The sequence below is a fragment of the Papio anubis genome, chromosome 3 (genome assembly GCF_008728515.1).
Source record: "Papio anubis isolate 15944 chromosome 3, Panubis1.0, whole genome shotgun sequence".
Classification (NCBI taxonomy): domain Eukaryota; kingdom Metazoa; phylum Chordata; class Mammalia; order Primates; family Cercopithecidae; genus Papio; species Papio anubis.
In genome coordinates this window covers 89,071,674-89,076,227 of record NC_044978.1, presented here as the reverse complement: position 1 = coordinate 89,076,227, position 4,554 = coordinate 89,071,674, and the positions used below count along the sequence as shown (strand labels likewise).

Here is a 4,554-nt window from a genome sequence, read left to right as displayed (position 1 = left end):
CATGTGATGTTCTGCCTAAAATAAGTCTGTTTTCATTTCTCTCCATTTCAATTTTCTGCTCTATTAGGTTTCTATGGTATTTTATTACATTCACTTTCTGTATTACAAAAAGTCCTTTATGGGGGTAAAAAAGGTTGGTATTGTTGTCAATGAAAGGGAAAAGGATAAAGTATAAGACCTAATATTGACTGACCATCTGCCACGTGCAAGATATTTTTTTTAGCTGTTATATATATATGTGTGTGTGTGTGTGTGTATATATATATTCATATTCGAGACTGAGTTTCACTCTTGTTGTTCAGACTGGAGTATGATGGCATGATCTCGACTCACTGCAAGCTCAGCCTCCCAGGTTCAGGATATTCTCCTGCCTCAGCCTCCTGAGTAGCTGGGATTACAGGTGTGCGCCACCACGTCCAGCTAGTTTTTTCATTTCATGCTATTCTCATGATTTTTCATGTCATGGGGTTTCACCATGTTGGTCAGGCTGATCTTGAACTCCTGACCTCAGGTGATCCACCTGCCCTGGCCTCCCAAAGTGCTGGGATTACAGGAGTGAGCCACCACACCCGGCCTGTTTAACAAATATTTTAACATTCACTAGTTACAAAAGCCTTATCAGTCTTATAAGGCTTATAAGGTGGATCTTATCGTAACTCCCATTTTACAGAGTGAAAACAGGTGTAGAGAAGTTGTGATATGTGCAAAGTCACAGAGCAAGTGACAGAGTGGGGTTTTCAGTACTGGCAGTCTGATTCTAGAGTCGACATTCTTAACCAGTTCTACCAACATTACTCTCCCAAGTCATTAACATCTCTTTCCTAATAACAAAGATGTTCTAAGAACAGATAGCTGGGTTTATTACTAGCATATGGTGAACATTTATCTTAGCCAATAACTCAGTCCCATTTTCTGACTATGATTTTTTTAAGGACAAACCACATAGTCCTATTCTTCAAAAGTGATATTTTTAACCTTAATATAATTAGCTGTATTTATCTCATTTAGATTATAGCACAATTCTCTCCTTGGAATATACATGCAGAAACACAAAGTGAGGGTGACAAAAGTGTCAAACTGGAATTCAATATGATGATTAAGCTGTGTTTAAAATATTTGTTTCCACTTTGAGTGGCTCGTTTACACTGTATACATATGGAATATGACTGTCAGCCTTCGGCAATCTTCTCTTTGTCCATCGTGAACACATAAACTTTTAAGGATGTACATGACATGGTCACATGCAATTTTAAATTCTTTAATGTAGAAAATCCCAAATTCATAAACTAAATTCTTCACTTGAACCTTTGGTAGTAGTATTTTTATCTTCTCTAGAAACACTTTACTTTCCTTACATTTTTCCCAGAGAAACCAGTCTTCAATTCAGTTTATGTTGTTCAAGATATAACTCTGGAAATTTTATTCTGTGCCACAAATGCTTACATGATACTAGGACAATAATTTCAATCATCGTGTTAATGTGCATTTTTTTAACCTTCACAGTAATATCCACTATACTATCTTGCAACTTAAATGCTTGTTTATAGTAACAACCCAAACTTACAAGTATGAAAATATACTATAGGAATATGATCACTAAATAGTGTTAATTTTTTTATTTTAAAAAATCCCTTTAGGCATCTTCTAGAAACATCTCCAACTAACATTGATTTAGGTTGTTTTAGGGTACTAATGTCTTCTAACAGTTCTTTGTTGTTGAAATAAAGAAATAGAGCAGTTGAAAAAGCATAACAACAATGAGAAAGATTGTGTAAAGCCTCACATATGAAACTCCTTCACTTTTAACTTTGATAATACTTGGGTGTAAGATCGGGAATAACCTACCAGTCCATTAGGGTTGAAAAATAATGCTTCATGCAAAACAGGAGAATGTGATGGATGAAGATTCCCCTGAATCCAAAGCTCTGCTTCTACTTCCTTTGCTGTATCTGGGCAAAAATTCAGGGGAAAAGCAAGACATAAGAAAGAAATTGGATCATAAAGAGAGTGAGAGCATGAGAGAACGAGAATGGATTTGCATGTGTTTGGCCGGTTTAGATACCCCAGGTTCTGCTTTCTTTCTTCCTTCCTCTGTGTTCCTTCTGGGCCACAAGGGTTGAGAACCTCTGCACTCTTCTAGATGCCCTAGGTTTCCTATGTAGCTATTCTGATGTCTTGATCCTTTTTCTCAAGCTCTGCCTTAATGTTAATATAAAAAATATTTTACATTAAATATGACATATTTACAGTACACATATCTTAAATCTACAACTAAATGAATTTTACATATATATTACCCATGTAACTACTGCTCAGATGAATATGCAGATTTATAATATTCCTTCCAAGTCAATACTCCCAGGTAACTGCTATCCTGATATCTAGTCCTACAGATTTGTTTTGCCCACTTGTGAATACTATGATATTTGTTTGTAAATTTGGTTGTCAATATTATACTGTACATTCTTCTGTATCTAGATTCTTTCACTCATGGTCATTTGTGAGATTTATCCTTGTTGTTGCCTGCTGCTGGAATGAATTCATTTTCATTTGTATAGTATTCTGTTGTATGATTACACCATAATTTATCTTTCTACTTTTAATGGGCATTTATATTACTTCTAGTTTCTGGATATTAGTTAAAAAAAAAGTACCTATGAACATTCTTGTTCATGTATTTTGAAGGATATACTCTTATCTTTTGAATATATACCCAAGAATGGAAATGTTGGATTATAGGGTATTCATATGTTTACCTTTGGTTGGGTCTGCCAAACATTTCTCCAAAGGGATTGTGTCATTTTACACTCCCACCATCAATTTATGAGAATTCCAGTTGCTCCACATTCTTGCTAACACTTGGTTTTGTTAGTCTTTAAATTTAAGCGATTCTAGTCAGTGTAGAGTAGTATCTTGTCATAGTTTTAATTCGAATTTATCTGGCAAGTAATAATGGGAAGCACATCTGTTTGGAGGTATTTGAGAAAGGGAGCTGGGTACACAGTACAGCATGTACTACACTTAAGATTCCTGAAGGAAGCTGCCTGATTTCTTGGAGGTGAACTTTCTGGTGTGGCCACATTCTCAGTGACTTGAGATAGACTAATTGTAAACCTAAATTGTAAATAGATGGCTTTTAATGATCTGAACAGAGCTAGGGTTTTAATTGCAGGTTGTCACCCTGTGATTTTCTTGTATAAGAGACATAAACTTAGCCAGGAACTCGTAGTTCTTTGAATTTAAATAGGATAATTTTCCTATAATCATGCTTTATTACAAAGCATCTTCTAGGCTTCAGTCTATACAATCTTGCCCTAGTAAGCGATATCAAATTATGCTACATATGTGTTATTGGTAAAATCCATTTGAATTGTGATTCAAATATGGCAATATTTTTATTATTACTACAGGCTGTTATTTGACATGTGATAAAACAGAGTTAAACTGCTGGCGAATGGCTGACAGAAGTTACCCCAATGACAGCATATTATCTGAATTAACTTTTTGGATTCTTAGCTCAGTGCCCAAACTTACTACAAGAAAGTACTGATGCAGTGTTTTACATTTTTTTCTTTCATATCTGTAAAAGATTTGTTTTTTAAAGTAATGGATTTTGAGGGAAAAAAACATGGAACAGAAGTATGGAATACAAATATAAGTGTGTTGCTAATTATCTTATAACCACAATAAACTAATACAGAGAATGCCCTGTACAAAACACAATAAAGTTTCAAAGATTGAGGTGTTCCTTAGCAAGGCTGACAATTTTAGTCTCTGGTATTTGTAATTTAGGCTGCAGTCCTTATTTCTGGATGAATCACTCTATGTGCGGCACAGTCTATGCCTTTAATCAGATTTGAACAGAAGAATGCCCCTTTGGCCCAGGTAGAAGTAGACGAAGTGTTTGGTTTCATGTGTCAGGCAACTACCAAAGTTCCTCCCCATGATGCAATGTCAGATGGGATTGTACTTCTTGTCAAACTGCTTCTTGATATGGGCTGAAAGAGTCTTTTTAATGTTCTCCAATGCCTGTGTAGCTCACACCACTAAGCCCTGCTGCATCTCTTCCAATGTGACTGCATTTTTGATCACAGCTTTTCAATTTCACATGGTTACTGTGGAGCAGAGACTGGCCAACTGGAATAGTCTCCTTGGGAAGGTGCTAGCATGGCTCAGGCCCTGTGAGAGCTACGGTCACTACAGGAGCCATAGTACATCTAACACATTTTATATTCTTAATGAGACTCTGTATCTAGTCATGTTCTTTCTGTGCCTAAGAGAGCATAGAAAGTCCTTCTCATGCTCTTTCCCCACTAAATTTTCTCAAGGAAGCAGGAGAGCACATTTGCATGTACCAGCATTGGAACCACCGTACCAGTTTACTTATCTTGAACAAGTGGCTTAACCTTTCAGAGTTCCAGTTTCTCCAGCTGTGCAATAACTACTACCTCATAGTGTTGGTTTGAGGATGGATTAGCTAATGTTTAAAAAACACATAGCACAATCCTTCACATGAAGTAATGAAACTGAAGGTAGTTATGTTAAAGTTGTCAG

At 36.1% G+C, this 4,554-nt stretch overlaps 1 pseudogene; it reads right to left on the bottom strand.

Moving 5' to 3' along the window:
• Window positions 1-510: 510 nt before the first annotated feature.
• Window positions 511-4,110, bottom strand: LOC108586025 (annotated as a pseudogene).
• Window positions 4,111-4,554: the final 444 nt, after the last annotated feature.